This window comes from Dasypus novemcinctus, chromosome 24 (assembly GCF_030445035.2).
Source record: "Dasypus novemcinctus isolate mDasNov1 chromosome 24, mDasNov1.1.hap2, whole genome shotgun sequence".
NCBI lineage: Eukaryota > Metazoa > Chordata > Mammalia > Cingulata > Dasypodidae > Dasypus > Dasypus novemcinctus.
In genome coordinates, this window is record NC_080696.1 from 28,273,067 (window position 1) to 28,299,251 (window position 26,185).

The 26,185-nt window shown below is 41.9% G+C and overlaps 1 long non-coding RNA gene across 1 annotated transcript in view; it reads left to right on the forward strand.

The window, feature by feature from the left end:
• The window catches only part of LOC131275755 (uncharacterized), an 81,073-nt gene that overhangs the window by 4,801 nt on the left and 50,087 nt on the right, over window positions 1-26,185 (forward strand). The window contains exon 3 of the long non-coding RNA XR_009183171.2: window positions 4,741-5,260. This is a non-coding gene — a long non-coding RNA (uncharacterized lncRNA). The remainder of the gene's footprint in view (window positions 1-4,740; window positions 5,261-26,185) is intronic.

Consider the following 26,185-nt stretch of genomic DNA (forward strand, 5'->3'; position numbering starts at 1 on the left):
TGGTACTAACATACCCCAAGTATACTGAGTTATATATACACTTAATGATGAATAGAGGTTGAAAAGGGTGTTAAAAACATCTTTAATACACCTCATCATATGAAATGCATCCTTTCTGGTCCCTACCAATCCAGATTCACTCCATATTCTGCAATAATTATTTTACTACATCCCTGCTGAGTAAAATAACATTAACACAGGCATGGTCTTGAGGAAGAGAGCGAATGGTAAAGAACTTTATAAGAAATGCTAAATTTTTCTAAAGGGAGACTCATTTTGAGGCAACCAGCTTGATAGATGGATCTAAAATATAAAATAAGGATTAAGAAAAAAGTATAAATCACATCTAAAACTCTTAGGACAAATTGGAGAGGAGAAACTAGAAGAAAAGTGAATCATATTTTGTGGAAAAATTTCCTGCCAATTTTTTGGGGATTGAATTAATCATGTTGGCCAATATGATCATACCTCTTAAGCAGCAATTGAGATTTCCCATCTCTATGTACTGTGGAAACTAAGCTGGGAGCTTTTCTACCTGCTACCAACTCCCGACCATGAGTCTTACGTGCATCATGAGGTAACCATGGCAACCGGTCATCACAGAATTTTCAAAGGGAATGTATTCTCCATATTGCAAGGTCCAACTGCTGCTGTGTGGCCATTTTACTTGGCCATCAGCATTGAATGGGTGTTACTATATCTCAACATCCTCTCCAATATTTTTTATTTTCTGTTTCTTAATAACACCATTATAGTGAGTGTGACATGGTATTTCAGTTTGGTTTTGAGTTGCATGTCCATAATAGCTAATGAAGGTAAGCATCTTTTCATGTGCTTTCTGGTCATTTGTGTATACTCTTTGGAGACACAAGTCTTTTCCCCATATTTAATTGGGTTTTCTTTCATTGTATTGTTGAATTTTAGGATTTCTTTGTATAGTCTAGGTATTAAACCCTAATTGGATATATAGTTTCCAATTGTTTTCTCCCATGGAATGAGTTGTCTTTTCATTTTCATGATAAAATTATTTTAGGTGAAAAACTTTTTAATTTAGATGAGGTCTTATCAATTTTTCCTTTGTTGCTTGTGCTTTGGGTGTAAAGCCTAAGAAACCATTGCCCAACATGAGGTGCTGAAGATCATTTCCTATGTTTTCTTCTAGAAATCTTATCTTACTAGTTCTTTTAGATCTTTATACATTTTCAGTTAATTTTTTGTATATGAGATGAGATCAGGGTCCTCTGTCATTGTTTTACATTTGGATATCCAGTTCTCTTAGCATCATTTATTGAAGAGACTATTTTGAGTGGACTTGGCAGCCTTGTCAAAAATCAATTGGCCATAGTTATGAGAGTCTATTTCTGAATAATTTTGAGGGTCCATTCAGTTCAATTGGTCTAGTATCTACTTGTCCCAGGACCATGTTGTTTAGGCCACTGTAGCTTTGTAATATGTTTTAAAGTGAAGAAGTGTGTGTCCTCTGAGTTTGTTTTTCATGATGGTTTTGGCTTTTTGGGACTGTATGTCCTTCCAAATAAATGTGTTGACTTGTCTTTTCCATTTCTACAAAGTTGTTTATTGCAATTTTCATTGGGACTGTATAGCATCGGTAATTCATATATCTTGGTATATTTAACCTTCCAATCCATGAGCAGGGAATATCCTTCCATTCTCTTAAAAATTCTTTTTGTATTCATAATTTTGAAGTTTCCCATGCATAATTCCTTTACATCCTCAGTTAAATTTATTCCGGTAGTTGGAAATGGACTTCTTTTTTTCATTTCTTCCTGAAATTATACATAAATACTACTGATTTGCTCATGTTTATCTCAACAAACAGCACTTTGCTGGAATTGTTAGCTTGAATAACTTTGTTGTACAGTGTACAGGACTTTCTATATATAAGATCATGTCATTTGCAAGGAGAAAGTTTTACTTCTTTTCCTAATTGGATGTCTTTAATTTCTTTTTCTTGCTTATTTGGCTCTGCCTACAACATCCAGTACAATGTTGAATTACATCGGTGACATTGGGCATCCTTGTCTCATTCCAGATCTTGGAAAGTTTTCAGTCTTTCACCAGTGATATGGTGTTTGCAGTGGTGTTTTTCAAGTATGCCCTTTATAATTTTGGTGAAGTTTCCTTTTATTCTTATTTTTCTAATTGATTTTAGGAAGAAAGGATGCTGGATTTTGTCACATGCCTTTTCTGCATTAATTTAGATGATATTGTTTTTTTTCCCCCTTCATTTTTGGTTTTTAAACTCTCCAATCTTTGTGATTTCTTTCTGCTTGTGTTGGATTTAGTTTGTGCTGTTGTTTTGTTAGTTCCTCCTGATGTGCAGTTCGGTGTTTGACTTTTGCTCTTTTTTCTTTTGTAGTTTAAGCATTTAGGGCTATAAATTCCCCCCTCAGTACTGCGTTTGCTACATCCTGTAAGTTTTTGTATGTGGTGGTTTTGTTTTCAATCATCTCAGAATGTTTCCTAATTGCTTTCCTGCTTTCACCATTGAGACAGTCCTTAAAAATGCTGCTTTCTCAAAGCTGTTGGGGAAGAGAATCAATGCCCAAAGGATGTTCATGAGCCACCAGAATGGCCCCAATGCTGACACAATTTCCTGACTCTACATTTCAAACCCTAACAATTATGTCATTTCCCTCACATGAACCCCCCCCCCAAAGGTCTAGATGAAGTCCAGACTTGTAGCCCTCTTCCCACAGCATTTTTACATTATCTGTCACCTACTTTGGCGAGCCTCTCTGACAGTCAAGTGACCTCCCTGAGTGACTGGTGGTCTATTTGGCTCCCCAAGCTGGTGCAGAACCCTGGACATCCCAGACCAACTGCTACATGGCAGCTCCTCAAATGATTAGCTTCACCTTCCACTGAGCAACCCTGGGTGATCAGTTGATGTTCATCAACAGGGATAGTGACCCACTGCACCAGGGCTTTTTGGTTCAATGGATGAAGTCTGGAAGCCCCCAGCTTTTTCCCTGGCTAAGGTCTTCAATCCTGTCTGAGCAGCCTGGATTGAAAATAGGCATAGAGTTCACAAGCACTAATTATGTACCTTCTCTGCAAGTGTTCTTCCTCACCAAACCAGGTCCATTCTGGAAGATATGGGTCTGAGACCTTACAGTCCTTATGAATTTTACTGACCATTACTGATACTACATGCCTTTTTCTTTACTGTTTCACAAGCTGAACTCACTACAGATCTGTGACAGTTAGGCTAATGTGTCAACTCAGCCATGTAATTGTGCCCAGTTGTTTGGTCAAGCAAGCACTGAGCTAACTGTAATACAAGAGCATTTATGAACTTTAGTCACCATTGACTCTACTGCAGTGGTAAATCATGGATAGCTGGTTATAATTACATCAGTCAGGGGCATTGCCATCAGCAGTGAGTGATGCTTAACCCAATCAGTTAAATGCCACCCAACATTAAGAAAGCAAAAACCCAATTAAAAGTTATTAACAACCATGATTGTAACATTCTTACATCAATATCAAAATGTACGTGTTAAGGCTAGGGGAGTACAGAAGAGATATACTAAATGTATGCTATGGACCATATTTAGTGGTAATAGTCTGATGATAAATCTCATAATCTGTAACAAATGAATGTTCCACAATGGTGTGGTTGTTGAAGGCTTGTAGTATGGGAATTCTGCATATCAGCATGATTGTTTTGTAAGTTCACAACTTCTTTTATATATATATATATTTTATATATATATATATATGGGGGAAGTGATTCTGGCATTGAAAGAGAATTGCCCAGCCCATCTTTGTACAGCCAATATGTCCCAGAATTTGTCAAGAACCTTCACTGGACTTTCATTGCAGCCCCTGGTTGCAGCCTGCCTGTGGAACCTGGACTTGTGCATCCCCATGGCTGTGTGAGAGATTCTTATAGAATCACATACTATTGACATAATTTCTTGTTGATTCTATTTCCCTAGAGAACACTGACTTATACAGCTTTGTACAGGGAGTGGGGTTTTTTTTCCAATTTCTACTCAATTTATTCATTTTTTTAAAAGATATTACATTAAAAATATATATATATGAGGTCCCCATTCGCCCCCACCACCCCCACCCCACCACTCCCCCCTCAGTAACACTTCCCACATCATGTCACATCCATTGCATCTGGTGAGTACATCTCTGGGCATCACTGCACCCCATGTCCCGTGTTCCACACCATAGCCCACACTTTCCCATGTTCCATCCAGTGGGCCATGGGAGGGCATACAACATCCGGCAATTGTCCCTGGGGTACGACCCAGGACAACTCCAAGTCCCAAGAATGCCTGGGAGTGGTTCTTAAGGAACAGAGTCTTTACATGGGGTGTCTGAGGTGGTTTTGGGAGTTTTGCAATAGTCTCTTTAATTGAACTCAAGGGAACTGACAATTCCCTTTCCAATAACAAAGAGGCTGCTAATGGTTTATGGTGTGAGTTAGCAATCGAGATGCACAGATAGCATCACTGGATTCCCCTACTTCCATACTTATAAGAAGCAAGGATCTGGGTGAGAGTGTTTTCAATACCTTAACAGAGTTCTGTGCAGTCAAACAGTGTAATGATGTTGGCTGGCTCCTCCTAGATAGTCTGGATAGTGTTACAAAAGAAAGAGATGAGTTAAAGGCTTCAGATTTGAAACTTAAACTCCACATGGATGATGCAAAAGTTTCTATGTGTGCTCTGAAAGAAAATCTTGTCTCCTGTGCCACAGGCTTGAAATATCTGAGAACCAAACTCAGACTCTCATTATATGATAATGGAGTTACAAAGGAAACTAAAATCCCAGTCCTGCAGGGTTTCTTCAAACTGAAGACTTTGATTGGAAAAGAGTGGAATTCAGAAAATTGGGATGGAGACATATGGGATGATGATATTGATGGAGACATTGAAACCCTGAATTCTGCTGCGACTTTATCACATAAGCCTTCCATGGCCTGCCCTGTCCAGATCATACCTTGCCAACCTTGTATCATCCAATGTCCAGCCTGCTCCAGGGAGTCTGAAACAACTTCCAGCCCTGAGGTGGGTACCAGCCAAACTGAAGCCTGCCCTGCCCAGCCTCTGGCCTGCCCCAAGGAATCTGGACCTCCTCCCAGCACTGAGACATGTACCAGCCAAATTCCAGCAGCACTGCCTAGCCTCCAGTCTGCCCTGAGGAAACTACCTTCCAACCCCTGCCTGAAGAGATTAATCCTGTCTCACCAGAAGAAAATGCAAGAGAATGCCCTGAGGTCAGTAGCTTGCAAGGCATTTCTAATCCTTCTCCTTACCCACCCCCACCACCTCTCTTGTATTTGAGACCTATTACTAGACTAAAATCACAACAAGACCCCAAAGGTGAAATACAAAGTGTGACCCATGAGGAAGTAATGTATACTCAGAAAGAATGGCATGAGTTTTCAACTTATATAGACAGAAATCATGGGAATATGCGTGGGAATGGATACTAAGGGTATGGGATAATGGTGGAAGAAATATAAGGTTGGATCAGGCTGAATTTATTGATATGGGCCCACTAAGCAGAAATTCTGGATTCCGTGCTATAGCTGGATGGGTTAGAAAGGGCTTTAACAGTTTGTTTGGGTGGCTGATTGAAGCATGGGCCAAAAGATGGCCTAGCATGTCTGAGGTTGAGATACCCGATTTATGCTTGTACACAGTAGAAGAAGGAATTCAAAGGCTTAGGGAGATTGTAATGCTAGAATGGATTTACCATTTTAGAGCTGCCCACCCACCCCAGAAATGTCCAGAGGACACACCTTTAATCAGGACTGTAAGGAATAATTTTGTAAGACTTACTCCATCTTCCCTGGACAGCTCTGTGGTTGTTGTTCTCTGTAGTCCAGATATAACTGTAGGGGGGACTCTGATGGAATTAGAATCCTTAAACATTATGGGGATGATTGGATGTCAGTCTGGTAAAAGTCAAATAGCAGATAATCTCAAAGTCAAGGTGGGCATGGCTACCACCATGAAAGGCAGATTCAAGAAAGCACTCAAAATAGTCTGAGTTGCATAGATTTATGGTATTGGATAATACATAATGGGGGACCTAGCAGTGAAATAAGCAGTCTACTAATTTTCTTCACAATCTTTATAAACAGAAGTGTTCTAGGTTGAGTGAATAAAACCCTAACTCAAATTACAGATGCAGAGAATCACAGCACCTTAATCAATTCCCAGACTTGAGATGGTTTGCAGATCCAGAGCCCCTTGAATGAGGAGAAGGCCAAGTCTCCTTGGGGGAAGGATCCCATTAAACTGCCCAAACTTTATACTGTTAATCTTCCTCCCACTTTTCCCCAAGGAGACCTACTTTTACCAGAGTAACTGCATTGGGGAAAAGGAAATGATCAGACATTTCGGTAATTATTAGATACTGGCTCAGAAGTGACATTAATTCCAGGAAACCCAAAATATCACTATGGTCCACAAGTCAGAGTAGGGGCTTATGGAAGTCAGATGATTAATGGAGCTCAGGTCTGTCCCACAGTTGGTCCAGTAGGTCCCTGGACTCATTCTGTGGTTATTTCCCCAGTTGCAGGATGCATAATTGGAATAGACATACTCAGTAAGTGACTAGATAAATCCCCACATTGGATCCCTGACTTGTGGAGTGAGGGCCATTATGGTTGGAAAGGCCAAGTGGAAGCCACTAGAACTGCCCCTACCTAGCAAAATAGTAAATCAAAAGCAATGCTGGATTCCCGGATGGATTGCAAAAAGTAGTGCCACCATCAAAGATTTGAAGGATGTAGGGGTGGTGATTCCCACCACAACCTCATTCAACTGTCCTATTTGGCCTGTGCATAAAACAGATGGATCTAGGAGGATGGCAGTAGATTATAGTGAACTTAACGTGATGGTGACATCAATTGCACCTGCTGTTCCAGATGTGTTACCATTGCTTGTGCAAATCACATCCCCTGGTACCTGGTATGCAGCTGTTGATTTAGCCAATGTGTTTTTTTCAATTGCTATTAGTAAGAACCACCAGAAACAGTTTGCTTTCAGCTGGCAAGGCCAGCAGTATACCTTCACTGTCCTGTCTCACGAGTTTATGAACTCTACAGCTCTATGTCATAATATTGTCTGCAGGGATATCGATCATCTCTCCCTCCCTCAGGGCATCACACTGGTCCATTATATTGATATCATGTTGATAGGACCTAGTAAGCAAGAAGTAGCAAAGACTCTAGACTTATTAGTAAGGCATTTGCATAAGAGAGAATGGGAGATAAATCCAATTAAAATACAAGGTCCTTCCACCTCAGTGAAATTTCTAGGTGTCCAGTGGTGTGGGGCATGTTGAGCTATCCCTTCTAAAGTGAAGGATAAGCTGTTGCATCTGACCCCTCCAGTGACCAAAAAGAGGCACAATGCTTAGTTGGTTTCTTTGGATTTTGGATACAACACATTCCTCACTGGGTGTGCTACTCCAACCCATTTACCCAGTGACCAGAAAAGCTGCTAGTTTTGATTGGGTACCAGAACAAGAAGAGGCTCTACTTCAGGTTCAGGCTGCTGTGCAAGCTGCACTCTCACTTGGACTATATATGATCCAGCAGATCCAATGGTGCTGGAAGTTTCAGTGGCAAATAAAGATGCTACCTGGAGCCTTTGGCAGGCCCCTACAGGAGGATCACAATGCAGACTCTCAGGATTTTGGAGCAAAGCCCCACCATCCTCTGCAGATAACTACTCCCCTTTTGAGAAACAGGTTTTGGCCTGCTACTGGGCTATAGTGGAGACTGAATTCTTAACCATGGGACATCAAGTTACCATGAGACTTGAGTTTCTTATCATGAGCTGGGTATTGTCTGACCCACCAAACCATAAAGTTGGGAGTGCACAGTAGCACTGCATAATAAAGTGGAAGTGGTATATATGAGATAGGACTCGAGTTGGTCCTGAAGTAAGTTACATGAGGAAGTAACCCAAATACCCATGGTCACCACCCCTGCCTTGTTACCTTTTCTTTCCCAGCCCACTGTTTTGGCCTCTAGGGGAGTCCTTACAATCAGTTGATTGAGGAAGAGAAAACTTGGGCCTGGTTTATAGATAGTTCTGCACAACATGCTGGTAGCACCCAAAAGTGGGCAGCTACAACACTGCAGCCCCTTTCTGGGACATCCCTGAAGGACAGTGGTGAGGGAAAATCCTAACAGTGGGAAGAACTTGGAGTAGTGCACCTGGTTGTTCATTTTGCTTGGAAGAAGAAATGGCCAGAGGTGCATTTGTTCACTGATTAATGGGCTGTTGCCAATGGTTTGGCTGGATGGTCAGGTACTTGGAAGGAACATGATTGGAAAATTGGTGACAAAGAGGTCCGTTGCGACGGTTTGCTCGGTCGGTAGAGGTGGGGTCTGGCTGCGGACGAGGGGTCGGTCCAGCTCTGGACGAGGGGTTGGTCCCACTTGGGATGAGGGGTCGGTCCCACTTGGGACGAGGGGTCGGTCCGGCAGCAGACGAGGGATCGGTCTCACAAGGGGTTGCGCAGTTCGGCTGACGGGGTCGCCCGGCGAAGCTGGTGATGAAGGGGTCGCCCGGAGAAGCTGGCGACGAAGGGGTCGCCCAGAGAAGCAGGCGATGAACTGGGGACAAGGGAGGCCAGGCCCTTGTCGGGGGCTCTCAGGACTGGAGGGTGCACGGCAGAAAAACTACCACGGAGACAAGGTAAACACGTAAGTCCACTTTATTGAGGGAGAGGCAACAGTTTTATAGGGGCTGGGGAAGGCTGATTGGTCGAAGCCACGCCCTGTTCTGATTGGTTGCCAGCGAAAGGTCAGTGGGCGGTACTGGACGGGGAAGGGGTGGTGGTTAGGGATTGGCTGTCGCTGTTGCTGGGGGAAGGGGCAGGGTTTAGGGATTGGTGGCTGCTGTTGCTGGGGTGGAGGGCAGACTTGAGTTTCCCGCCCATGCCTGGCTGTTGCTGCTGTCGGGGGAAGGGAAAAGGGCAGACTGGATTTTTCCGCCCACGCCTGGCTGTTACTGCTGCCGGGGGAGGGGAAAAGGGCAGACTGGAATTTTCTGCCCTGCGCCTGCGCAGGGAGAAAGAAGAAGGGTGGCGCCCCACAGGCATCGTGTGGCGCCATCCGGGAGGAGGGGCGGCCGTGGAAGCATGGCTGCCAAGAAGGGGAGACCTGAGGGCACTCTGCGCCCATGTCAAGCTTCCTTCAGGGGTGGCGGTAAGTCCGACCAGCCACCCTATTATGGGGCAGCGGCTTGGCCTGCCGCGGCCACTCCCCTCGCCAGGCCAGCAAACCACACTTCAGCCCAAGGGGTGACCGCAGTCCGGGGAAGAGGTATGTGGATAGGCCTTTTTGAGTGGGCAAAAGACATGAAAATATTTGTGTCCCACATGAATGCTCACCAGGGGGTGACTTCAGCAGAGGAAGATTTTAATTAAGTGAATAAGATGACCTGCTCTGTGACTAATGCTGTCTCTTTCCCCAGCCGCTCCTGTCATTGCCCAGTGGGCCCATGAACAAAGTGGCCATGAGGTAGGGATGGAGGTTATGCATGGGCTCAGCAATATAGACTTCCCCTTACCAAGGTTGACTTGGCTATAGCCACTGCTGATTGCGCAACCTGCCAGCAACAGAGACCCACACTCAGCCCCTGAAATGGCACCATTCCTCAAGGTGACCAGCCTTCTACCTGGTTGCAGGATGACCTCATCGGACCACTCCACCATGGAAGGGGCAGCAATTTGTTTTAACTGGAATAAGACACATACTCTGGATATGGGTTTGCATTTCCTGCATGCAATGCTTCTTCTAAAACTACTATCTGTGGACTAACCAAATGCCTTATATACCTCCATGGCATTCTACACAGCATTGTTTCTGATCAGGGAACCTATTTAACAGCAAATGATGTGTGGGAATGGGCACATGCCCATGGAATTCACTGGTCTTACCATGTTCCCTATCACCCTGAAACAGCTAGATTGATAGAATGGTGGAATGGCCTTTTGAAGACTCAAATACAGTGCCAACCAGGTGGCAATACCTTGCAGGGCTGAGGCAGTGTTCTCCAGGAGGCTGTGTATGCTTTAAATCAGTGTCCACTCTATGGCACTGTTTCTCCCATAACCAGGATCCATGGGTCCAGGAATCAAGGGGTGGAAGTGGGAGTGGCACCACTGACTATTACCCCTAGTGACCCACCGGGAAAATTTTTGCTTCCTGTCCCTGCAACCTCAAACTCTGCTGGCCTACAGGTTTTAGTCACAAAAGAAGGAGTGCTGTCACCAGGGAACACAACAATGATTCCATTGAAATGGAAGTTAAAACTGCTACCAGATCTCTTACCTCTGAATCAACAGTCAAATAAGGGGATTACTGTACTGGCTGGGGTGATTGATCCTGACTGTCAAGGGGAACTACTATGCATCTACATAATAGGAGTACAGAAGAATTTGCCTGGAATACACGAGATCCTGTAGGGCATCTCCTAGTACTGCCATGTCCTATGATTAATGTAAATGGAAATTTGCAACAACCCAATCCAAGCAAGACTAACAATGGCCCATATTCTTCAGGAATGAGTTTCAGTCACCCCACCAGGCAAAGAACCATGGCCAGCTGAGATGCTTTCTGAGGGTATGGAAACATGGAATGGGTAGTGGAAGAAGTGATAAATATGAACTTTGTCATGTGACCAGTTAGAAAAGTGAATGGTCATGAATCTTTCTTCCTTGTTTCATTATTATGATGATTTTATAGTACACAAAACAAATTTCTTTGTCTTCTTCTCCAAACTTTTGCCTTATCATATAACAAGTTTTATCAATTTAATATCATAATATTTGAGGATATCAAGTTTGAGAGTGAATATTACTCAAGAACTTGCACCCTATTCTATATGGAATTAATATGTTTCCAGTTGTACACAAGAGAGTTGAACATTGTTAGGCAGAAATATAGATATATGCATGTCTGTTACTGTTTTTGCTTAGAGACTAAGTATGGTTTAAGGTAATGCGTATGGTTATCAGGGTGACAAGGGGTGGACTGTGATGGTTAGGCTATTGTGTCAACCAGACCATGTAATTGTGCCCAGTTGTTTGGTCAATCAAGCACTGGACTAACTGTAATACAAGGGTATTTATGGACTTCAGTCACCATTAACTTTATTGCAGTGGTAAATCATAGATAACTGGTTATAATTGCATCAATCAGGGAGATTGCAATCAGCAATGAGTGACACTTAACCCAAGCACGTTGAATCCCTTAAAAAGGGGAAGTAATTCCAGCATTGAGAGAGGATTTCCCAGCTCATCTTCAACAGCCAACATCTCCCAGAACTTGTCATGAACCTTCACTGGACTTTCATTGCAGCCCCTGGTTGCAGCCTGTCTGTGGAACCTGGACTTGTGCATCCTCATAGTTGTGTGAGAGACTCTTATAGAATCACATACTATTGACAGATGTCTCTTGCTGATTGTTTCCCTAGAGAACCCTGACTAATACAAGATCCAATGATTTATGGTTCACAGAAGAGCAGATACTGTGGATTATTTGTTCTTTCAGAGGCTTCAACAACCTTTTGAGAACCCATCCTGCTTTCAGCCCAATCCCAAAACCCCCAAGGAAAACAACCAGCCCTGTTCTGTGAGATGAGCTACAACCTTCTCTATGTGTCCCAATAAGACATTTGAGAGAATTGCATCCCTCTGTTAAGGAGGGTAATTACACGCCTACATCATCAGAGAGTCCCACAAATTCTTACATATCTAGGTCAACTGAAGCTCAACCAGAGATCACTCCATGTGATATGATTTAGTCTATCACAATCTCACAGGAGAGATATGCTTCACTACATGAGTTTTCACAAGGTTTTGCCCTGTTTTAGCAGAGATGACAGAAGCAGGGAGATTGAGTGCAAAGCTGAATAGAAGAAACAAATCAATGGCCCAGTGTATAAAGTGTGGCCCAAAGGTGACCAGTTCCATTCATGTATCTCACCACAGCCATGGGATTCTAGTGAAACAAACAATCCTGTGTTGTATCTCATCACATTTGCTTAATGTGCATACAGGAAACAGCTACTTATATGTAAATGCAAGAATCTCAACAATATCTGTGGATGGGGGTTAAAATGGGTATATTGATGTGAATTCCTGAATTTGACCATATAAATAAAGACAGGATTAAACAGTAGACAGAAGGAAGGAACTGAAAGGCTTGGTGGCACTGCAGTCAGTATGGACTCAGTCTTCTTTCACCCCTTCCCCCCCGTGCATTGATGCTCAGGAATGTGCTTCCATCTTTAAGTCTAGAGCCACATAAGTGGTCTATTTAGCTAGCTGGGCATGGCAGCCACCTCCAAGGCTCCCCTTGCCTGTGTGGCAGTCAAATGTCTTCACTTCACTCTGTCTATAACTATCAGATTTGGGTGAGCAATTCCTTGACTTCCTTTTATTCCTGTGGACAAATCTAAACTATCTTCTCTTAGAACCTTTCTCTGGCCACCTGTGAGGCTGAGTTGATAGTCTTCTGGCCATCCAGCTCATGTTCTCTGAGTACCTCTGGTGCAGCAGGGAGGGGTGTGGATCTGGACTCCTGCCCTCCAGGGAAAACTCCAGTATTGCTGTATGGGCTCATGAAAATGGCATTTTGTTTGGCACATGAAGTCATGGGAGAGGTCTGTGAGTTCTGGATGGAGCTGCTTTCTGAGCAATTGGAACAGAGGTTTCTCTTTAGAGGTCAAGGTCTTCCAGGAAGGAGGAGAGGCCCCCACTGACACCTGGAGCATAAATGTGAACTTTGTGCTCCCAGAGCCAAAGAGGCGCATCTAAGACTGTGCAGAGCTGGTGGCAGGGGCAAAGCTTGCCCAGGCAAGTGCCCATAAAGAGCAGATACATAGGGTGGGTCTCTGAATATCTTACCATGGTCCAGAAAAACTCTATTAAAGGCAGAGTCCACCCTGATTGACTTGTGCCTGGGGTGCAATGGAGGAAAGAACATGCACAAACACAGGCAGGATGTTGGTGTGTCAAAGCCTGTGGTCCAGCCCCCAGGACACTCCTGCATTACTGGACTCTGTTGCTTGAAAATCATGTTTGGTATGATTGAGAAAGGACTTAATGGTAGATATACCCAACCTTCTGCTCCAGCACCAGCACTGCCATCATCCATGTAAGGCAGGAGTCCCCTGAACTTGCAGGGCAGAATCAGGTGGGTCATTGGTCTTAGACTCTTGGAAGCCTACTATAGGAGGAGCTGTGGGGTCAGCACCAGGAAATCTTGCATTTTCTCCAGGGTGACTGGCAGCCCATGCACAGCTGAAAAGTAGAGGCCACCCAGATCCTGCTGTAGTATGGTCAACCTTGGTAGGGAGGATGGCTGGAAAAGACCGACTTCTCCTCTGACCCAGCAATCCTACTCCTAGGTATTCAGCCAAGAGAAATGAATACTGTTGCTCACTCCACAAGTTGTATGCCAATGTTTTAGGTGCTTTATATGTGTCTCTTAGATAAAGGACTATTTAGGTCACACAATTTTTCTAGAGTTTTTTGCAAATGTTTTTTTCTCTCTATTTTTTGAAATTTACATTAAAAAATATAAGCAGAGGGCTTTTCGGCAAGATGGTGGCTGCGTGAGCTTGCCTGGTAGTGTCTCTGCAGGGGGCGGCTGGGCAGCGTTGAAGGCTCTTTGAGACCGCACTGTTTCGGGGATTTTTGCTGGTTGGAAGGTGTCTGGACGTCAATTCGGTGGGAAGGTAACAGAGAGGATACATCTATAATATATAAACGGAGGTCCCAGCTGGGCTCGGGAAGTTCCCTCCTTGGGTGGGCGGAGCCGCGGTAGCGGGTGCTCCTGAAGCTCCGGAGCCGCGGCGGCCAGGGTTTTTGTTTTTTTTTTCCTTTTACTAGAGGCTTTGCGGTGCTGAGAAATTCGCGGATACTGGGCTGGCTGGTGAGGGATTGTTGGGACAAGACTCCTTTGCAGATTGATTTGGGGAGACAGACGGTGTTTTCTTGTGAAGTGGGGGACGTTTTTGGTCGCTGGACAGGGGGGGCAGTGCTTCCGCCTGGAGCCCCATCCCCACAGGTCCGGCTGCCGATCTGCAACGGAATTGGATTTTGGACAATAAGGGGACACAATTGGGAAACTGTTGTAGGGTGCAGTGAAGGAGGAGGACACGTCTGGAAGCTGATTGGAGGATATTTTGCGAAGTTTGGGATTTCGGATCTTAGAGTCTGTTTTCGGCGTTTCCAGCTGAAGCCCACCCCACCCGGTGGGGCTTGGGATCTGGGTCATTGAACTGGCCGTGGTGTAGAGGCGCCCTCAAGTGGCCATTGCGAGGGAGCACAGGGAGGGAGCTGTCCAAAGGCTGATACCCTGAGGAGTTAGGTGAATTTCAGGGATCAGAAATTCAATATAAAATTCGCGGATCTGGCTTCCCCCACAGGGCTGGCACCCAGCTACGGGGATCCCTGAGGGCTGTGTTGCACTGCGGGGCTCCTAAGCTTTCTGTGGACCAGATTTGAGCTTGCCAGGTCTGGGTCCCCTGAACTCTGGCGGTCCACACCCCAGACTCACACCTCTTGAGTCTTCAGTGTTTCAGACTTTCCACCCCTGAATCCATCACGCTCTGGGGTCTACCTGGGGTCCTTGAGTGCCCTGGACCTCAACGTTTGCGTTTTATCTTTAATGGTTCATATTGTTTTGTTATTGTTTTGTTTTTATTTTCACTTTATCTTATTTTTTACTCTTTTTGACGCCCTGATTGCTAATATTGCATTATCCCCTAGTCTTTTCTCCTAGCGTCTCCCCCAAAGTCCTTCTTTTTTTTTTATATATATACAGATATTTAGGGGTTTTTTTGGTTGTTGTTTTAGATAGTGTTGCAATTGTGACACGTGTATACCTGTATCTCTCTCCCCCCATCTGTTCCCCACCGCTTGCCTATCCTCTTTTTCTTTCTTCCTTTCTTCTTGTCTTTCTTTTTTTCTTTATTATAATTAGTGTTTTTTTTTTTTTCGGTTCTCTCTTTCCCTCTTGTCCCTCATTTTCCACTTATTTTATTTTAATTCAAGTACACAATACGTGCTACAGGGAACACCTCACATTTGCTGGGTTTTCCCATCCTCCACTGCCTCATTTCTGTGTGAACTGATTTAGGCTACCTACACTATCCCTCTTCCCCTGCATCTTGATAACCACTATCATCTACTGTCTCTCCTATATTCCACCCCCCACCTCCCATTCTTTGATCCACAAAGTGTCTAACTCTTAATTTCTAATACCTTTGTTCTGTTTTCTGTCTGTTATCCACTCTTGAAACTATTACCTTTCTTTTCTTTTTCCTTCTCTCATGAAAACAATAGCTTTGTAGTTCATACCATATTCCGCCTATATTCAGTCATCTACTTCATAAAAGATACTCTACCTACAGCTATAACTCTATACAATCTACGTGAATCTAACCTCCATCCTCCCAGATCTCATATTCTTGCTTTGTTAACATACATTACCAATACCACTTTACACTTTACCCTTGCTGACACAATTGCCTTTTCCCAACACTAATACTTTCTTCTAAAGTGAACTTAACCAACAACAAGTAACTTGAGTAAGAAGAAAAAAGTGACAAAGAGAAGATATAACACCTATGCAAAAATAACAACTAATTAACCTCCAAAAGCAGACAAAGAAGCTAAGGAACTGATTAAATTCGTCAAAATAAAGAGATGACCAGAAAGCAACAAAAATCTACAAACCAAACCAATAATCAGGAAAACATGACTGAATCCAATCAACAAACCAATAAGCATGAAGGGGAGCAAAACTTGGCACAAGCAATGAAAGAACTCAGAACATTCATCACCGACAAATTTGATGCAGTAATGAAAGAGGTTAACAACATGAAGACATCACTTGGAGGGGAAATTGCAGACATACGCAAAAACATAACAGATATGATGGGAATGAACACCACAGTTCAAGAAATCAAAAATACACTTGCAGCAAATATCAGCAGACTAGAAGAGACAGAGCAGAGAATTAGTGATGTGGAAGACAGTACCTCAGAAATCAAACAGATAGTAGAAGGGGTCAATAAGAAGATAGAAAAAATCCAATTAGGATTTAGGGACCTGAATGACAATGCAAAACGCTCAAACATACGTATTATAGGCATTCCAGAAGGTGAAGAGAAGGGAAAGGGGTCAGAAGGAGTGTTGCAGGAAATAATGGCTGAAAACTTCCCAAATCTACTGAAAGAGACAGATGTACATATCCAAGAAGCACAGCGCACTCCACAAGTCATAAACCCCAACAGGCCCACCCCAAGACATATACTTATCAAATTATCCAAGGCTCAAGACAAAGAGAAAATCCTAAAAGCAGCAAGAGAAAAGAAAACCATCACATACAAGGGAAGCTCAATTAGATTAAGTGCTGATTTCTCTTCTGAAACCATGGAGGCAAGAAGACAGTGGTATGATATAGTCAAGGTACTAAAGGAAAAAAACTTCCAACCAAGAATACTCTATCCAGCTAAACTAGCATTCAAACATGATGGAGAGTTCAAAATATTCGCAGACAAACAGAAACTGAAAGAGTATACCAACAAGAAACCTCCCCTTCAAGAAATTCTAAAGGGAGTTCTGCAGGAAGAAAGGAAAAAACAGGAAAGGCAAAGTTGGAGGAGAGTATAAGACCAACAACAACAACAAAAAAGACCAAAAAAATATACAAACAAAATATGACAAACACAAATCCAATCAAAATATGGCTAACACAAATAATTCCTTGATAGTAATAACACTGAATGTCAACGGATTAAACTCACCTATCAAAAGATTCAGACTGGGACATTGGATAAGGAAATATAACCCATCCATATGCTGTCTACAAGAGACACATCTTAGACCCAGAGACGCATGGAGATTGGAAGTGAATGGCTGGAAAACAATCATACAAGCTAACAATAACCAAAAAAAGGCAGGAGTAGCTATATTAATATCAGACAAAATAGACTTTAAATGTGAAACAATTGTGAGAGACAAAGAAGGATACTACATTTTAGTGAAAGGGAAAATCTGTCAAGAAGATCGAACAATCATAAATATCTATGCCCCTAACAAGGGTGCCTCTAAATACATCAGGCAAACGCTGGAAAAACTAAGTGAAAGAATAGATACATCTACAATTATAGTGGGGGATTTTAATACACCACTATCAACTCTGGACAGAACATCTCAAAAGAGAATCACCAAAGAAACAAAATATCTGAATAGTATATTAGAGGAGCTCGATCTAATAGACATATATAGATCGCTACACCCAAACACAGCAGGATATACATTTTTCTCAAGCGCACATGGATCATTCTCCAAGATAGATCATATGCTAGGCCACAAAGAAAGGCTGAACGAATTCAGAAAGATTGAAATCATACAAAACATTATCTCTGACCACAGTGGAGTCAAGCTGGAGATTTGCAAGGGACAGAAGCCCAGATTTCACACCACGATTTGGAAATGAAACAGCACACTCTTAGAAAAACAGTGGGTCAAAGAGGAAATCTCAAAAGAAATCAATGACTACCTTGAAACAAATGATAATGATAACACAACATACCAAAATTTATGGGATGCAGCAAAAGCAGTACTGAGAGGGAAGTTTATAGCCATAAATTCATATATCAAAAAAGAAGAAAGAGCAAAAATCGAAGAACTAACTGCACATTTGAAGGAATTAGAAAAACAACAACAAAGTAACCCAACAGGAAGAAGAAGGAAGGAAATAACAAAGATAAGAGCAGAACTAAATGAAATAGAAAATAAGAAAGCACTTGAACAGATAAACAAGACCAAGAGCTGGTTTTTTGAGAAGATTAACAAAATTGACAAACCTTTAGCAACACTAACAAAGAAAAAAAGAGAGAAGATGCAAATACACAAAATAAGAAATGAGAAAGGCGATATCACCACTGACCCAACAGAAATAAAGACTATCATAAGAGGATATTTTGAAAAACTATATTCCAACAAAAATGACAATCTAGAGGAAATGGACAAATTCCTAGAAACACATAAGCAGCCCATATTGATGAAAGAAGAAATTGATGATCTTAACAAACCAATCACAAGCAGAGAGATAGAATCAGTTATCAAAAATCTCCCAACTAAGAAGAGCCCAGGGCCAGATGGCTTCACAGGTGAATTCTACAAAACATTCCGGAAAGAACTGACACCAATCCTGCTGAAACTATTCCAAAACATTGAAATGGAAAGAACATTACCCAACTCCTTCTATGATGCCAACATTACCCTAGTACCAAAGCCAAACAAAGACATCACAAGAAAGGAAAATTACAGACCAATTTCTCTAATGAACCTAGACGCAAAAATACTTAACAAAATACTTGCTAATCGTATTCAACAACACATTAAACGAATTATACACCACGACCAAGTGGGATTCATCCCAGGTATGCAAGGATGGTTCAACATAAGAAAATCAATCAACGTAATACACCATATAAACAGATTGAAGGAAAAAAATCACATGATTATATCTATTGATGCAGAAAAAGCATTTGACAAAATACAGCACCCTTTCTTGATAAAAACACTCCAAATGATTGGAATACAAGGAAATTTTTTGAACATGATAAAGAGTATATATGAAAAACCTAAAGCCAATATTGTTTACAATGGAGAAATCCTAGACTCCTTCCCTCTAAACTCAGGAACAAGACAAGGATGCCCACTGTCACCGCTCCTATTTAACATTGTCTTAGAAGTACTTGCTCGAGCACTGAGGCAAGAACCAGAAATAAAAGGCATTCAAATTGGAAAGGAAGAAGTCAAAATTTCATTATTTGCAGATGACATGATCCTATACATAGAAAACCCTGAGAGATCTACAACGAAGATTCTAGAACTCATAAATGAGTTTAGTAAAGTCGCAGGTTATAAGATCAATGTGCAAAAATCAGTAGCATTTCTGTACACCAATAATGAGCAAGATCAGGAGGAAATCAAGAAACAAATACCATTCACAATAGTAAATAAAAAAATCAAATACTTAGGAATAAATTTAACTAAAGAGGTAAAGAACTTATACACTGAGAACTATACAAGATTGTTCAAGGAAATCAAAGAAGACCTAAATAAATGGAAGACTATTCCTTGTTCATGGATAGGAAGACTGAACATTATTAAGATGTCTATCCTACCAAAATTGATCTACACATTCAATGCAATCCCAATAAAAATCAATGCAGCCTTCTTTAAGGAACTAGAAAAACTAACTATGAAATTTATTTGGAAAGGAAAGAGACCCCGAATATCCAAAGACATACTGAAAAAGAAAAACGAAATTGGAGGAATCACACTACCTGACTTCAAAACATACTATAAAGCTACGGTGGTGAAAACAGCATGGTATTGGCATAAGGAGAGACATATAGACCAATGGAATCGAATTGAAAGCTCTGATATAGAACCTCACATATACAACCACATAATATTCGATAAAGCCACCAAACCCTCTCAACTGGGAGAGAGTGGCCTATTCAACAAATGGTGTCTGGAGAACTGGATAGCCATATGTAGAAGAATGAAAGAGGATTACCATCTCACACCTTATACAAAGATCAACTCAAGATGGATCAAAGACCTAAATATAAGAGCCAAGACCATAAAAACCTTAGAAAGCAGTGTAGGGAAACATCTACAGGACCTTGTAATAGGTAATGGATTTATGAATATCTCACCAAAAGCACGAGCAGCAAAAGAACTAATAGATAAATGGGACTTCCTCAAAATTAAAGCCTTCTGCACCTCAAAGGAGTTTGTCAAGAAAGTAAAAAGGGAGCCCACACAGTGGGAGAAAATATTTGGCAATCATATATCTGATAAGAAACTTATAACTTGCATATATAAAGAACTCCTACATCTTGAAAATAAAAAGATAAACAATCCATTTAAAAAATGGGAAAAAGACTTAAACAGACACTTCTCCGAAGAAGAAATACAAATGGCAAGAAAGCACATGAAAAAATGTTCCAAATCTCTAGCTATCAGGGAAATGCAAATCAAAACCACAATGAGATACCATCTTACACCCATAAGATTGGCAGCTATGAAAAAAACAGAAGAATACAAGTGCTGGAGAGGATGTGAAGGAAGGGGAACACTCATCCACTGCTGGTGGGAATGCAGAAGGATCCAACCATTCTGGAGAACAGTATGGCGGTTTCTCAAAAAACTAGCCATAGATTTGCCATATGACCCAGCAATACCACTGCTGGGAATATACCCAGCAGAACTGAAAACAAGAACACAAACCAATATATGTACACCAATGTTCATAGCAGCATTGTTCACTATTGCCAAAAGTTGGAATCAACCCAAATGCCCATCAACAGATGAGTGGATCAATAAAATGTGGTATATACACACAATGGAATACTACTCGGCTGTAAGAACAAACACACTACAAACACATGTGATAACATGGATGAATCTTGAGAACCTTATGTTGAGTGAAGCAACCCAGACATTGAAGGACAAATACTACATGACCTCAATGATATGAAATAAACAAGCTGCCCTAGATAGCAAGAGACTGAACGATAGGCTTGCAGGAAATCGGAGGGTGGAGGAAGGATATGAGCCGATGTCTGCAGGGGTGGAATTTAAGACGAGATGGTGGTAAGTATGAACACAAAGAAGAGATAAAAGGGGGGCGAGGGGTTGCCTTTGCTTGGGGCTTTGCGGGTTTGAGGGTGGCTGGGGAGGGACGGGTGGGAAACGTTGCCCAAAAGTGGGGGGAGGGAGGGGTAGCATACGAACCAGGAGAGGGTCAGGTGTTGGTGGAGAGTAAAATGCCGAGAAAATCATATCAAAATATAATAAAGAGGGTTACCTGTTTAGAATGCTCGGAGGGGAGGGTCTGATGCAGGACGGGCTCCTGGGGAATGCCTAAATGCTCATTCTGCCAGAGTGGGTGACACCATGGGGTAGAAACCCAAGTAGTGAGAGTGGGGGTGGACCCACATCCTGGGGAGGACTAATGCCATCCAATAGAGGGAACTGTATCCCTCGAGAGAAAGGGTGGCTCCCAGGGCATTGGGGCAGTTGAGCAAGTTAGGCCCTGAACACTATTCCATCTATCTCTGGAAGTGGCTCCTCAGGAAACGGAGGTTGGCTATCACTGAGGGCACCAAGGTGGAAGGGGAAAATGGACGTTAAATGTGTGGAACCAAAGTAAATGGGGGGTAAGAGAGGAGTTTCTTGAGAGTACACAAGGATGGATATAAAACATGTAATATTACACCATAACATATAGGAGATGACAGACTGATAATGTAAACCATAATGTAAAACATAGGATAACTAAAAATGTAAAGAACTGTGTATCCTAAAGTATGCACCATAATGTAAACACAGATGTCACCTTGTTAGAAAGCTAATGTCTCAGACTCTGTACATCACTTTAAGTAAATATGATATGAATAGGGCGTAAGAGTATCACTGTGGAAGGGAAAAGGTTTTCTGGTGGATGTGTGAGAGTGCTGTATATTATATATATACATTGCTGTGGTCTAGGACTCCTGTGAAGAAAAGCTGAATAATTAGGGGGGGGGAAAGAAAAAAAAAAAAAAAAAAAAGAAAAAAATAGGATGTGGAATTTTTTCAAGTCAACATTCTTTATCTAAGTTCTTTATCTAACTTTATCCAAGTTCTTTATCTATCCTTTAAACTCATCGCTATATGCCATTCCCTAGTAAGGGACCATGACATTATATTGGGCTTCAAATTTCGGGGAGTTCTGGATCACAGAGTGTTTCAACAATGGCAATGGAGGGATACTGGTATGGGATACCAATGACAGGTGATATATGGCTGACAGGGAGCTGTACAGGACATATGTCCAGGGGGCATGGTAATGATTGGATATACTCATAGTGGCAACAATTAAAAACACAGCAGGGGGGGTACTGGGTTCCTGGCCAGAGGTGCTCTGTCGTGGTCCCTAGGGGAGCAGTGATAGTCTCCCAGGTACAGCGGCGGCGACTGGGAGGGAGTGAGGGTTCAACAGTGAGCCCCTGATGCTAATGACTATGCTTGTGAGCTGATAAACCTAAAATAAGAACAAGGCCTAGAGCAACATTGTGCCTCGGAATTTCCTCCTGTCAGCCTTCATGTTACTCAAATGTGGCCAGTCTCGAAGCCAAACTCAGCATGTAAATGCAATGCCTTCCCTCCAGCGTGGGACATGACACCCGGGGATGAGCCTCCCTGGCAACGAGGGACCACTATCAAATACCAACTGATGATGCAACTGGAAAAGGACCTTATATGGAAGGTTCAATGCGGATCAGCAGAATATCCATGTCTACATAAAACAACATGACTTTAAAATGCTGTTTGACCTAAAGTACGGGGGAAATGGAAAGGAGAAATGAGTTTATATGGCTACGAGTTTCTAAAAAAGAGTCTGGAGGCTGGCAGGATTGCCCTCATGCACAACTGAGCAGAGTCAGAGAGACAGATAAAGCAGATACAACCCCCAGATATTGGTTCTTATGAAGGCTAAAGAGACCCATGAGAGTTATGGTCATGGCCGATGGGGTTTACTACCAGGGCAGATGGCCCCTCTCTGGAAATGGTGTTTATGTGTGATGAATCTGGACTCAGATGGGATCTCCCTTCATAAGACTTTCATACTAATCTGCTGGAGGTGCAGTTAACGTTGGGGTTTAAGATATAGTTAGGGGATTTGAATCTCTGGACTGATAATGTGATAGCCAGGTCCTGAGCCTCAACAGACTCCAGCACCTACAATCTGATTTATTGGACTTACCACACTCAGCTAAGATGGAGTTGAAGAAGGACAATCACCACACCATGGAGCCTAGACTGATTACAACTGAAAATGGGAGGATGGCAGCCAGCATCCATGTGGAATCTGAGCCTCCTCTTGACATAGAGGTGCAATGGACACAACCAATCCAATGTCCACATAGAAGAGGTGGCATTGGATTGGGAAAAGTGGACATGGTGGACGATGGGTATGGGGAAGGGCAGGAAGAGATGAGAGGTGGGGGCGTATTTGGGACGTGGAGCTGCCCTGGATGGCGCCTCGGGGGTGATCACCGGACATCGTGGATCCTCACAGGGCCCACTGGATGGAATGGAGGAGAGTATTGGACATGATGTGGACCATTGTCTATGAGGTGCAGAGGTGCCCAAAGATGTACTTACCAAATCCAATGGATGTGTCATGATGATGGGAACGAGTGTTGTTGGGGGGGAGAGGGGGGGTGGGGGGGTGGGGTTGAATGGGACCTCACATATATATTTTTAATGTAATATTATTACAAAGTCAATAAAATAAAAAAAAAAAGAAAACACATAGCAAAATATATATATATATATAAGCAGTCCTCAAATATCCCCCACCCCCCTCACCCAGTCCTCCCACATGAACAACCTTTTTCAGCATCATGGGACATTCATTGCATTTGATGAATACATTTTGGAGCACTGCTGCACCACATGGATAATGGTTTACATTGTAGTTTACACTCTCCCCTAGTCCACCCAGTGGGCCATGGCAGGACATACAATGTCAAGCATCTGTCCCTGCAGTACCACCCAGGACAATTCCAAGTCCTGAAAATGCCCCCACATATCTCCTCTTCCCTCTCCCTACCCTCAGCAGCTACCATGACCACTTTCTCCACCTCAATGCTACAATTTCTTCCATTACTAATCACAATAGTTTCATAGTACATTATCCGCAAGTCTACTCTTGTCCATACTCTATTCCTCCATTCTGTAGACCCTGGGATGGTTGTGTCCACTCCACTTCTATATTGAGAGGTGGCTTAGATTCCACATAGATGATGGATGCAATTCTCCTGCTTGCAGTTGTAGGCACTCTCGGTTCCCTGGTGTGGTGGTTAACCTTCTTCACCTCCCTGTTAGGTGGCTGGGTTAAGTCCAATAAACCAGAGGGTAGGAGTTGTGAGTCTGCTGAGGTTCAGGACCTGGCTGTCACATGGACAGTCCAGAAATTCAGGTCTCCTGAGTACACACCAACACTAGCACCAACCACAGGTCTGGTAAAAGTAACAGAAGAGGCATGTGTAGAAAGGTCACATCTGAGTCCAACTCCATCACACTCAGGAACACAAACTCCAAAGTTGGATCAACTGACATGGCACTGAACTGATTGCTCTGAGAATAACATATGTATACCAATCTAGTCAAATGTATTAGAGTTAACATAGCAATTCAACTGACAGCCTTTGAAGCACTTGGATCATTTCAACCCCACTTCTTATAGTGGTCACCTACATTCCCTCTACATGGAGGGTGTCCTCCCACCCAGAGTAGAGTCTAACTTTTACAAAAATGTTGTACCTTTTAAAATATATGAAACAATTTTAAAGTTTAAAAATAGGTTATTTCCTTTACCCATTTCTGGACTATATCTTTTATTCCTGAAGCTTCCTTCTTGTATCATTTCTATGCAGCCTGAAGCAGTTCCTTTCACATCCTTATAGAGGAAGGACTCTAGTGAAGAAGTCTGTTTTTCAGTCTGTCCTTTCTTAATTTTCCCTTCAAAGTGTAAGCAACATTTGCAGCCTAAACTCTTTTTGGTAAATAACAATTCCTTTCTTTCAGCACTTTAAAGTTAAACTCCCTTATGGCATGTATGTTTTCTGATGGGAAATACAGTCCTTCAAAATAATATTTTCCTACATGTAATGTTCATTTCTCTATGCCTCTTTTCAAGATGTTTCATTTCCCTGTGCCTCTTTTCAAGATTTTTCAAGATTGACTTCATTTCTTCAATTGTTTGACTGGATTTTCTCCAGGTGACATTTTCTGAGATCTTTGGAATCTGTATTTGCAAAGTTGGGTGGTGTTCAGTCACTTTTAACATATTTATTTCACATCAAATTCCTTCTATCTCCTTCCATCTTTGGAATGAATATTAAAACTTTAAGTGTCCTACAGTTCTTTTAGACTGTTAATTTTATATCCTCTTTCTGTGTATATACTGAGCTTAAATGATTTCTACTCATCTAGCTTCCAGCATGACAGTATTTTCCTCTGATGCCTGCATCTTATTAAGTCCACCAGTAATTTTTTTGTATTTGATAATTTAGTCTGAGCTCTGAAATATTCATTTACATCTTTTAATTCCTTCTGTTTATCTACTGAGAACTCTTTTCTTTCCGTTCATTCTAAGGATTTGGTTTCTCATTGAGCAACATATAGTAGGTATTTTGATTACCCTTTCTGTGGTTACTTAAGGACTGTTTCTGTTTATAAGTATTTAACCTTGAAAAGATAGCAAATTTATCTAGTTCTGTTGTAAGACATTACCCTGGAGAAGAGAACAGATTTGCCTGGTTCACTGCATGTTATGTAGTATAATTTTGGGTAATATTCTGGTTAGCATGCTTATTGTATTTTGATACTTTTTCAAAGTTGTTTTTATAATATGAGACAATTAAAGATTCCATGTGAATTTGAGCATTAAGTTTTCCATTTCTGTAAAAGTAAAGTAGGAATTTGATAAATATGTCATTGAATCTGTAGCTCACTTTGGGTAGTATTGACACATTAACAATACTTTGACTTATGAGACATGACCAATGGATGTCCTGCCTTTGGTTTCAGTCTTCAATTGTGTTCAGCAGTCTTTTTTCTAGTTTAGTGTACAGTGTTGCACCTATTTCATTAAATTTATACTTAGGACTTTTTCTTTTAGATGTCAATTGAGTAGAATCTTTTCATTTTCATTTTCGTTTCAGATAATTCTTTGCTGGAGTATCAAAACGTAACTAATTTTTTGATTTTTGTTTTATACTCTGCAAATTTACTGAATTCATTTAATAGATCCATTTTTTTTAAGTTTTCTTTTGATTTTGTATATAAAGGATCATGTAATCTTTGTAAAGAGAGAGCTTTACTTCTTCCTTTACAATTTGTATGCCTTTTATATTCTCTTGCCTAATTGCTCTGGACAGAACTTCCTGTACAATAATGAGTAGCAGTGATGAAATTGATATACCTTAACCTGTTCCTGGCCTTGGGTTGTGGATTTTCAGAATTTCACCATTGACTATAATTTTAGCTGTGAGTTATTGTACACAATCTTTCATCA